The 12367-nt window shown below is 43.6% G+C and overlaps 1 long non-coding RNA gene across 1 annotated transcript; it reads left to right on the forward strand.

Moving 5' to 3' along the window:
• Positions 1 to 789: 789 nt before the first annotated feature.
• LOC137563321 (uncharacterized) lies at positions 790 to 5474 on the forward strand. The gene is made up of 2 exons (XR_011030320.1): positions 790 to 923; positions 5164 to 5474. It is a non-coding gene; the product is annotated as an uncharacterized lncRNA (long non-coding RNA).
• The last annotated feature ends 6893 nt before the right edge of the window (positions 5475 to 12367 follow it).

Consider the following 12367-nt stretch of genomic DNA (forward strand, 5'->3'; position numbering starts at 1 on the left):
CAGTGTTTCGTGTCTGCTTTATGGAGGTAAGTCCACCGCTTCCTCCAAGCAAATTTTAAAGGTTTTATCCACTTTTATCCTGCTGGCGCCTCTGTTCCCCGTTCGCTGTACCGTGTCCATTAGCTTGGCTATCATCCCATGCTTATAGCATTATCTAAATAGCCGGTATTCTCAGTTCCCATTTCCGCCTGCTCTAATCTTTATAAATTGACATTAGTGACGTGTTGTGATAATCACCGCACAAGGCGGCAAATATACCGCACTGCTCAGGAATTGTAGCTTTTCATGGGGAAACAGCTTTTATGAATGGACACTTTGCTAAATGGTCGGTAAAGTCAGCTGTTTTGAGCATTACCGCATGCGGGAATGCTTTATGAATAGAGGCCATTGTGTGGGGCCAGGCAGTCTCAGCATGACTGGGAGAGACCAATCCCCGTCATAGCATAATGTTGCTATGGCGACTGCTTTTCAGAACCACAGCTGCCTTCTCTCTACAGAGCATGAAGGAAATCTAGAGGGGAACTACATTTCCCAAGATCCCCCAGCTCTTGGTCACATGAGCGCTGCCTCCTATCAGGAGAACTCACAGCCAGCTCAGTGATGTACTACGTTTCCCATAACCCCTTAGTGCCGCCCCACATGACCAGTTTGAGAAAATTAGGGCTCTTTCCACCTACACTGTGATGATTTAAGCCCGGGAACGGTTAGCGGTGGCTAACCGATAATGGATGAGAGAGTAAATGCCTATATATTTTAACTGTTTAGCTCAGTCTCCAGTGTTTCCCGAGGACGGTGGAAGGCCGAAACTGGTAGGAACTGGAGACTGGGCATTTACTGGACCTACAACACTGAACTTATATGTGTATGAAATACACTATATGCAAGTTTTATCTTAAAGGGTCCCTGTTATAAGGGCCCACAATGTAAGTGTTTAGATACCTGTGTATTTTAATCAATAAATTGTGACTTTTGAGAGTACAGGTGACCAACAAGCCTGTCCTTTGGTTTTGGTGACGGTCACCTGTCTTGAGCACTGTGATGTGAATTGCAGAGCTGTGATTCTGGGTTGTCAAGCGCTGAGGATTATGGCTACATTTGATAATTGTGCCAACTTTTACTTAGCTTCAGTGGTTGCTTCTTACTATTCTTCTCACTGACTTGTTGAAGTAAATGCATACAATGAGGAAATTATTTAGGCCTGTGTCACACTGGAGCATTGTGTTACCCTGTTTAGCCGCAAGGTAACGCTATGCCAACAAAAGTGTATGCTGCATTTCATACTGTGATCCACAAGGAAACCCTAGGCAGTTGACTAGGGCCTGGAGAAAGTTCAGGGGCCTAGTGAATGCTACCCCCAACCAAATTTCACAAAAAAAGCCAGGTGACCATCAGCGATGGGCATAAATTGCCATCTTGCCTAGGGCACCATTTCATCTTAATACTCACACAATAAGAGCAATTTCTAGCTTTGGTTTAAAGCAAAAGATATCTTGTGTCCCGGCACAAACATAACTGCCTCTTCCATCTACAAACAGGCAGCAGGTACACTCTGTAAAGTATTGTCTCTGCCAAGTAAGAAAAATACTGGGCACCACAAATTACATCAACACTGCTTATCACTAAGAACTCTGCGACACAATGTTTCAGCCAATTGTATACACTGAAATAAGATTTCAATGAAATAATACCATTTATTGACTCTGCCACCACTGAATGAATAACCCTTCATATCGCTTTACCCTGAATCGCTTCCCAAGCAATAAGGTCATGGGAATAGGAGGCATATTAAAGAGCTCTGCACAATCTACGGGCACCTCTCTACGTCAGCTTTTTCTTCTCTTTCCGGCCACTGCTGAGAGAAAGGAAACAGGAAAACCGATTAGGAAACACTGGTAAAGAATTTCTCAGATGGAAATACACATGAAGCATCGTTAAAATATCACAAAAAGATTTTCTTCAGTGATAGACTTTGTTATGTCTTTTGCGCCACATGATTATTATTAGCAAATAATTGTTTTTCACTTCATAACTACATCCTTATACCTTCAGAGTAAACAGTATTGAATATACAATATAAAACTTACCCTGCCAGCCATAGGTCTGAACAGGTGGATAGCTTGCCATCTGTTCAATCGATACTTCAATTACTAATAGAACAACTTTTGCAGTGAAAGCAAACATGAGGCAAAAGTGTGCCAGCATTTAGCAATCTGATCCCGATTGCAAGTGGATCGCACAATTCTAGACACAGTAAGGGCCTTTTTTTCACTACCAAGCGTGATGGCAAGTAATTGCGCAAGCTGCTTTTTTCACTAACCACGCTTGCGCCAAATAGCTGTAGGGAAAGGAGCATGAACGTGATGAGAATCGCATAAGCCGGTAATTGCGTCCAGGGGGAAAAAAATGGTGTGCACTAGCGAGAAATGAGCACTTATTTACATGTAAATCGTTAAAAAAAATTTTGCAGCTCGATTTTTTCCTGAGCGCAATTGTTGCCCTGACCAGTTTTCTGTGCCATTCAGCTCATATGCTTTGTATAGGAGTGCAGGAAAATCACGTAGCAATTACACCGCTCTGGTTTTCCTTGCAGTTCGGCAATTTCCCATTCAGTTTTTCATTCTGTATTAGGAATAATGCAGTATGTCATTCAACATTTGATGGTTTATTGCAGAGCAGGGAAAATGGATGAAAGGTGTGATCCAGAAAACATTTTTTTTATTAACCACTTCGCATCCAGACCTTGTTTTCCCCTTATTGACCAGAGCAGTTTTGACGCTTTAGCGGTGTCCCTATTTAATCACCAATAACTTAATTTGTACTCGTGCCACATAAATGATCTATATATCTTTTTTTTCAAGACAAACTAAGCTTTCATCGAGGGGTATTTGGTCCCAAGTAAAATGTTCCTCTCTATGCATGTTAATGGGAAAAAGGGGGGGGGAAATAAAAAAAAATTCACTATTTCTCAATTTTGACCAATTTCTGTTTAAAAATTAAAAGTGCGATTGACATAAAAACTGTGCCACCAGTTAAAGTCGCCCCAGTATAGATATCCAGATGTGTCCCCAGTATCACCCTCCCCCCCCCCCAGTATAGCCAGATGTGTCCCCAATATCAGCCCCCCAGCATAGCCAGATGAGTGCCCTGTGTTTGCCACCCCCAGAATAGATTGACAGATGCATCCCCAGGAATAGTGCCCCTCTTTATAGCCAGATGTGTCCCCAGATCAGGATTACCCCCATTATGGCCAGATGTACCCCCAGGAATAGCGCTGCCCCCCCCCCCCCATTATAGCTAAATGTGCCCCCAGTATTAAGGTATGCCCCCCCCCCCAGGTGCCCAGATGCGCAAAATTTGTAAACCCCCCCCTCCCCTTGGTTACTCATATGTCCCCCAGTAAACATGTATGCCCCCCTTTGCATATCCCCCTCCCCTCCCCCCAAGAATCTATAGCCAGATGCCCCCCCCCCCCCATCAGGCAGCCCCCTCTATGCAGAGATAGTTTAAAAAAATGCACAAGCAAGCAGCCACACACCTACCTCGGTCCTGCGACTATCCTGAAGCCTGATCCTCCGATCACCACTCTGCAGTCAGCCGCATATTGCCGGTAACCCGGGGCCCGGCTTGATGACGTCATCAAGCCGGGACTCGGGTTTCTGGCAATATGCAGCTGACTGCAGAGCGGTGATCGGAGGATCAGGCTTCAGGATATTCGCAGGACCGAGGTAGGTGAGTGTGGCTGCTTGCTTGTGCATTTTTTAAACTATTTGTGCGCCGAGGGGGACAAGTGAAGGATCGCTGCATTTCACTACTGCAGCGATCGTTCATGGGAGGGGGGTGGACTAATTGGCCAAAAGGGAACATGTTCCCTTCCACCAATTAGTATTGCAGCTGACAGTGCCGGAGGGTGCAGTCTAAAGAGCACCTGCCCGTGCACAGCAGGGCTGCAGCCAGGTCAGTATATCTACGTCGCTGTGGCTTGGAGGGTGCCACAGCTGACGTAGATATACTGTAGTGGAGGGGAAAGTGGTTAAGATGACAAGTAAAGTGCCAGTTCAAGGTTTAACATAAAAATTGTATAAACTCGAATTAGGAAAATATGTTTTTATTATTAACTTTTCCTGAATGGTTTGATCAGTTTTCACCTTTTCTCTGCTCAGTTTCCCCCATCTATAACTTTCCGAATGGCTGTTTGTTAGTTACTGACAGCTCCAGGCTGGGGGTAAAATATCAAACATCTCACTTGTTTTACCGCATGTGAAATTCTTTGTGCATTGACATTAATGTCAACAGATTTTGTCAACAGGGAGCTGGCTATCCTGTCAAAAATACCTATCCGATATCCCATCCCTATCAGAATAATGCCATTACACAAAACAGAGCCGGGACAAGGTCCTCTAGCACCCAAAGCTGAGACACCAAAGGGCTCCCCTCATCCCTCCCCCGGCCCAGCCGTCACACACTGATTGCTACTAGACTAAGAAGTGCCCCAGGGCCCCCAACACCTTAATCTCTAGTTATTTGGCTTGCAGTCACTGCCATGTATCCACTTTTCTTATTGCTTTCTGCTTCAAACACGATAGGGGAATGATAGCTGAGCGAGTTGTGCGCCCCCTCCTACACTGCGCCCTGAGGCTGGAACCTCTCTCACCACTGCCTCGGTCCGGCCCTGACGTAAAACCACACACAATTCAGTCAAAAGTGACTGACAAACTTCCATCATTCTGATTGTTCCACTTTCAACAATAGATAATATAAGACAAATCCAATAGAAATAATCCTAATTCATTGCATTTGATAAAATGATCAAAGCAACTGAGGATCAAGAGTTCAGATTTCAATGTTTGAAGCGTTTTAAGCCTCTTGCCCTTTGCATGTTCATTAGCGGTCTATTCACCACAGTGCCTCTTATAGCTTCTGTATCCTGTCTGCATTAAACCAAACACTGCACTATTTTGTGACATGGGTGATATAACTGCTGTGGTTGATATTACTTAGAAAGATAAGGCATTGTATTTTGTCAATTGTCACAGTTAATGCTGGGTCTTAAATGTCTAGCTACTTGATGCCAGGCTCGGTAAGACATTGCCGTTTTCTCTCGCAAGCCAACTTCCCCATAGGAAACAACAGCATTTCACAACCTCTATCTTCTTCATCCTCTAGTGAAATCAGCAATGCAAGTTTCTTAACAGGCTTCTACGTGTGACAGAAGAGGGTCAGAGAGTACGAGGGTGTGTATACCTGTCACACAGAAGAAGGATGTGTGTTACAGCCTAGGGGGCATGTAGCCAGCAAGTAGACAAGCAACACGGCTGCAGCAGAATTTGGCCAAAATGTCAGCCTCCGAATGTGTTACCTATCACCTGGAAATCTGTGTATGCAGCATACATCTGAGGCAGACCTGAGCACCTGCCAAGAGCCCTGGGACACTCATAGACTTCTTCATAAAGTGGCAATAAATGTATGCATTCAAATTATGTCACTTCCATCGCATTGCGCCGGTCCTGCAGTGGAGTGCGGTAAAAAAAAACTGCACCGCACCACCCCACCCCAGTGTGAAAGCCTCCCTAAACATTTCTGAAAATGGCTAAATAATCGCCTTGTTTTCTGTAGTAACGGTTCGGCCTCAACCCTCAATATTTTCAGTTCCTATATAGCTGATCACGTGACTTTTGCTGACTGCACAACTTTTGTCAGAGCTACAGAAATCAACACATGTTCTGCAAGGCATTATGCACTCCCCCTCTCAGAGCAAGGTAATGCTTGTAAATGGAGGCTGATCCTGGATAGTGATTTGCCAGTGAATAATCCTTACGCTCAGTTTGCTGTCTGTGGGTCGGGGCAGCACATGGGCCAGGTGAGCGTGCCACCTATAAGATTATACGACACACTGGTGACGGCTGATGACCTTACTTAATTTCCATGGGGATACTTACCTGGGGTGATGGCCCATGGATATACTGTATTTGATATACAGACTATACTATAATCTGCCTATCTCTTTTTTTCTTGATGATCTGATTTGGCTGCTTGGTGTTATCAATTCAAGGAGAGAAGGACCCAGAGGACTGATTACAGTCACCCTGTATGCATCTCATCTCTTCTTTGGAAGCGACCTCTTGAAAAACACTTTTTACTAATGAACACGTTTTCCTCACAGCGTAGTCTACTGTCAAGTTTTTTTTTGTTTGTTTTTTAAATAAACTGAAGGCACTTGTATTTCATAAATATGATAGCAAAAGAGTTAAGTTTGGTCTGTTTCAACCTGTAATTAAAACACTACATTAGCAAATACCACTAAATGAGATTTAAAATAGAGGATTACCTAACTAAACTACAGGATTAGCTTAAGCAGAGGAAATGGAAACTGCTGTTCTGAGATAAAGCGGATTTTGATAAGAATTAGATCCCCACAAACTAAATCCAAGCAATATTAAATCTAGTGCCTTGGAATAAAGTATAGTCCAGGGGAAAAATATACAAATTCTGATTTTTAATTTAAAAATTATATGAAAAGTGCGGAAACCAATTAAACATCATCCAGTCAGAATGAATCCAAAATGAATGGTGAAAGATGATTGGTAGTTGTTAGCTACTGTTCAACAGGCATGATTGTGCTCATTGCAATCAACCCACTGAAAACTGAGCATTATACCGGTACTTTATATCTGTATCAACCAATATACAGTATATACACACACAATGAAGCACTTTATAAATGTGCATTAATTACAATAACAATATGCATGTATAAATATGTGTCACCTAGGTGTCTCTAATATACAGTCCACGACCAATCCTAATGCTGGATCCACACCATACAATTTTTTGGCAGATTTACCTGCCAGATGATTATTTCCAGCATGTTCGATCTGGAGATTGTTTTTTTTTTTGTTGAACGATTTTCTGATCTATTTCCGTTTGTTTCTATGGAAATCGATCAGAAAATCACAAAAAAAAAAAAAAAAAAAAAACCGATCGATCCTCAGATCGGACATGCTGGAAATAATTGATTTGGCAGGTAAATCTGCCAAAAAAACTGTATGGTGTGGATCCAGCATAAGAATACACATGCTGCTCACAGCAATCAAGAAGTTAGGAATGTTCCTTCAAAATCTCTACACACACACGCGCACGCACACACGCACACACACACACACACACACACACACGCACGCACGCGCACACACACACGCACACACACACGCACGCACGCACGCACACAAACACCTAGGAAGCAGACAGTTGGAGACTACTGAAGCATGGTTGGCGATACTTTTAAAAATGTGTATTGTGTGGCTGACAAGTACTAGGCTTGTCAGTGTGCATGTCAATTAGCATTTATGTAAATGTGTTGAGTTTGCAGAATAGTGCTGCATGAAAATCTGCACCATAGCAGCATCACCCTCCCTAAAAGACGCCCCTGCTGACCTTGCGCTATGCATTGGCCTGCTCCTCTGTATTTGGTCCCTACTTGGCTCCTGCTCACGCCTGTCTGATTATGTTCGACCTTCTCCACTGGTATAACCTTGGCCTGTTACCCCAATGTACAGTATGTCTATTCCTACTTCCTGCAAATCACTGTGTCAACTGCCACCAGTACAAAACCATAGTGGCCGCGACCCGGAGGTGACTGGCAACAAATAATCTGTCATTTACTAAGGGTGGCAGTCTTTTATCACTTGTGGGGCACTCTGGTGAATACTAGGGATGGCCCTGCCTAGGAGAACTCATGGAGAAGCATGTGATTATTTTGATCAGCTGATAAATTTGTAAGGCTCTGATTTGCTGGTCCTTATGTGTTAAACCAGGAAGTCATCACAGCAAATCAGAACCTTACAAATCTATCAGCTGATCAAACTGATCACATGCTTCTCCATGAATTCTCCTAAGCATTGCCATCCCTAGTGGTGGTCACTTACATTGAGAACCTTAAGGAACAAGCAACCTAACTAGCAAACAGAAAAGTGCAGAACACTTCAAAATACAGCATGTTGACATGATATAACAGCTTGGCACCATACCACCTTTATTAAGAGATGCAGTCCTAAGTTAATGTCCCCTGACCACTAACGCCAGTGGGTGGTGAAGCAACTTGTGAGATGGCTTGGCTGCACAACATGTCCTGAATAGGAAGGCAGTAGAGCAGCAGCTTAATAAAGGTATACATTATATGAGCCTTTTACAAACGGACAGTTATACAACTTGTCTAGCAAGAGGAAACAGACTGATTAAATACTGTATTTGCCTGGATATAAGCTTTAAATAATGCATCTTGCACAAAGACAAAGCTAAGGAAAGTTGACAGTTAGTGTTGCCAAGTAGCTCCAGATTATCAAGTTACACCACATGATGCAAAGGTAGCAATTTCATCATTGCTTCCAATATTAGTTACAGTTTAAGTTTCTAAAACTAACATCAGGCTTGTTCCTTTGCCTCATTTAAGCCAAAACATGTAGCTTGATAGTTGGTATAAAAATGTACTTCTTTTTAGTCTTATTTCAGCTATAAAAACAAGTGATTCTTGCAATCCCCTCTCAAGGGTCCACTGCAGAAAAATCGCCAAACCACAGCAACCAAACTGACTGCAATAATTAACTTATTATGCAAGATATGGTACAGATACAGCTTTCAACATACAGGGCCCTATGCAATTCCTGATCCCGACTGGGTGGTAAAGAAATCAATTAGCCGCTGATTCCAGTCCCTAGCTACTTCTTCAGCCCCAGACACTCTGAAGCTCACCCAATGTCAACAGCAGCATGCCAGGGTCTCCTGGCACCATAGCTCCTTGTTGACCAGCTGGGACCACTGCTCTCTGCTGCTCCTTGTAACACTGGAGCCTTGGCAAAAGTATGTCATAGCTCCCACCTGGGTTCAAAATTGGTCCACTAGGTAGACCAGTGAGAAAGATTACAAGTTAACAGAAGGTGGCGCTGAGAGGACTAACTAAACTGCACGTTCCAAAAAGGGATTCCTCAAACCCTCAAAATTGAATAAAACAAATTACAGGTGAAGGAACACGCGCTAACACTAATCGATTAATGTTTAATCTCTAAAATTGCAATAAAATGACATAAAAAAACATCCAACTTGTACATCCAACACTTATACCATCCAGGTGTTAGACCCCATTGAAACATCTTTTCCATCACTTTTCTGGCCAGCATAAATTTTTCTAGTTTTCCAAGTTCGCCTCCCCATTGAAGTGTATTGCAGTTCGCAGAAATTCGCACGAACCAAACTATTTGCGGAAGTTTGCGAACCAAAAATCGGAGGTTTGGGCCATCTCTAGTACTGGGGCTGGTGAGCTTAACCACTTTACCCCCGCGCGTACGGATTTCTCCGCCCCTTTTTCCATCCTTTCACCCCCAGGGACGGAGAAATCCGTACTCTGCGCACTCCCGCCGCTGTCCGCGCTCCCGCTCGTAAACACGCCGCCCGCCGCTAGTAAACACGCCGCCGCCCGCTCGCCCAGAGATCAACGAACGGGAAAATCCATTCCCGTTCGTTGATCTAAGCCCCGCAATGATCTGCTGCCGCTCGGCTGAGCAGCGCGATCATTGTGAAAAAATAACAAAGTCCCAGCCTCTTTCTACTTCCTGCAAGCGTCCGGAAGGACGCTTGCAGGTCGCATGAAACAAATTGGTAATGTTGCCATCTTGTGGCCAAATAGTAAAACTACACCCTAACCATTTTTTTACACACAAATAAACTTGTTTTACACAAAAAATTAACTCCTTACCTCCCACACTCCCCAATTTTTTTTTTTTGTAATTAAAAAAAAATAAAAAATTTACAATTTAAAAAAAATACATAAATAGTTACCTTAGGGAATAGGGACTGAACTTTTTAAATATTTATGTCAAGAGGGTATAACACTGTTACTTTATAAACTATGGGCTTGTAATTAGGGATGGACGCAAAACTGAAAAAAATGCACCTTTATTTCCAACTAAAATATTGGCGGCAAACATTGTGATAGGGACATAATTTAAATGGTTTTATAACTGGGATAAATAGGCATATACATTTAATGGGTTTTATTTACAGTAGCATGCATTATTGAAAAACTATAAAGGCCGAAAACTGAAATAATAATTTTTTCCCCACATTTTTTCCTATTTTCCCATTAAAACACATTTAGAATAAAATTATTCTTGGCATAATGTCCCACCTAAAGAAAGCCTAATTGGTGGCGAAAAAAAAACAAGATATAGTTCATTTCATTGCGTTAAGTAATGATAAAATTATAGACGAATGAATGGAAGGAGCGCTGAAAGGTGAAAATTGCTCTGGTGGTCAGGGGGTAAAACCCCTCAGTTGGGAAGTGGTTAATAATATACAGAAAAATTGTTTACATAAAGAAGATGGTTTAGCCAAAGTAATTTTCGCATCGAAAATGCTATTTATGATTTTAAGAAAATATTTGTGGAAATTGTTTTTACTGTGAAAATTAGCAAAAAGCGCAACTTTTTTGTGTGCGAAAAATGAGAAAAAAAATACACAAATTTATTACAAAATGATTTCTATGGCATTTTCGTTCACAAGTAAAATTTAACATTAGTTTTGAAAAAATTAATGCGAAAACAATATCTGCATATTTTCTCATTCTTCAAGGAGTGACTATGGGGACCAGAGGGATTTAAAGGGAACTTAATCCGAACACAGGAGAAAGTTTCAATTACCTGGGGTTTCTGCCAGCCCCTGCAGCCGTCCTGTGCCTCAAAGATCCTCCGGTCGCTCGCCGCGGCTCAGATTTGCTTCTGCCTACTAATCGGTCAGCGGGCCACAGCACATGCGCCCTGCCCACACGAGTCCTCGTTTGAGCTCCCACCGGCTAAAGCATCCTGCGCAGGCGCAGCACGAGGTTTTCTCTTACTGTGCCTGCGCAGGGCACTCTCGCCGACGGGAGCGCGAATGAGGACGAATGTGTCCAGGACAGCGCAGGTGCAGTGGCCAGCTGACTGATCAGTTGTCAGAGTCACGGCGGGGGACCAGAGGATCGTTGAGGACCAACACGGGCACAGGGCGGCTGCAGGGTGCTGGCAGAAGCCCCAGGTAAGTGAAACTCTTTCTCCTGTGTTCGGATTAAGTTCCCTTTAACAGAGGAATGGAAAATGCATGGAAGTATGTGGATCCATCTTGAACATACTTCTGTGTTTATCTTAGGTAGCTTTGCCTTGGGTCAGATAAAATTTGGCCTCCCCTGGAAAATTTTGTTCCTTGCATCCTCTTCCTATTTAGGATCTCATTACAAAAAAAATGGGTAAAAATAAGACGTAATGGGAGTGAAGCATATTGTATGTGTACATGAAATGTGTCTCTATATGAATCGATTATTAATTTGAACACAAAATAAATACTAATAATGTATGGGCCAAAGTCATCCCATTCTAGTTGTGCACACTAGCTTCCAGTATATGAACAGCCCTTGTGAGGAACAGTCTTTCCTTAGTGATCTAACCAGCTGTTACAGCATAGATGATAAAAGCCTTCCTATTCAGAATCAGAATCGCTTTATTTCGCCAAGTACGGCAGGGCCATACTTGGAATTGCTTGTGGTACACATGGCATAGACCAGTGTTTCCCAACCTTTTCCGGCCCGGGGAACACTGTCTGACCAAATTTTTCTCCGGGGAACGGCGCGCGCGCGCGCGCGCGCGCGCGGTGGGGGCGATGCGGCCCCCGGTTGTTTGCGCGACCTAGTGGACAGTGCCGCTATGGGGGGGTGTGCGGCTGCATAGCTGGCATAGTTGCCCCAGTGTAGGGAGTTTAGTTGCCTCAGTATAGTGCCCCAGTATAGCCAGTATAGTGCCCCAGTATAGCCAGTATAGTACCCCAGTATAGCCCCCCAGTATAGCCAGTATTGTGCCCCAGTATAGCTAGTATAGTGCCCCAGAATAGTGCCCCAGTATAGCCAGTTTAGTGCCCCAGTATAGTGCCCCAGTATAGCCAGTATAGTGCCCCAGTATAGCCCCCCAGTATAGCTAGTATAGTGCCCCAGTATAGCCAGTATAGTGCCCCAGTATAGCCAGTATAGTACCCCAGTATAGCCCCCCAGTATAGCCAGTATTGTGCCCCAGTATAGCTAGTATAGTGCCCCAGAATAGTGCCCCAGTATAGCCAGTTTAGTGCCCCAGTATAGTGCCCCAGTATAGCCAGTATAGTGCCCCAGTATAGCCCCCCAGTATAGCTAGTATAGTGCCCCAGTATAGCCAGTATAGTGCCCCAGTATAGCCAGTATAGTACCCCAGTATAGCCCCCCAGTATAGCCAGTATTGTGCCCCAGTATAGCTAGTATAGTGCCCCAGTATAGCTAGTATAGTGCCCCAGAATAATGCCCCAGTATAGCCAGTTTAGTGCC

The sequence above is a fragment of the Hyperolius riggenbachi genome, chromosome 3, assembly GCF_040937935.1.
Source record: "Hyperolius riggenbachi isolate aHypRig1 chromosome 3, aHypRig1.pri, whole genome shotgun sequence".
Taxonomy (NCBI): Eukaryota; Metazoa; Chordata; class Amphibia; order Anura; family Hyperoliidae; genus Hyperolius; species Hyperolius riggenbachi.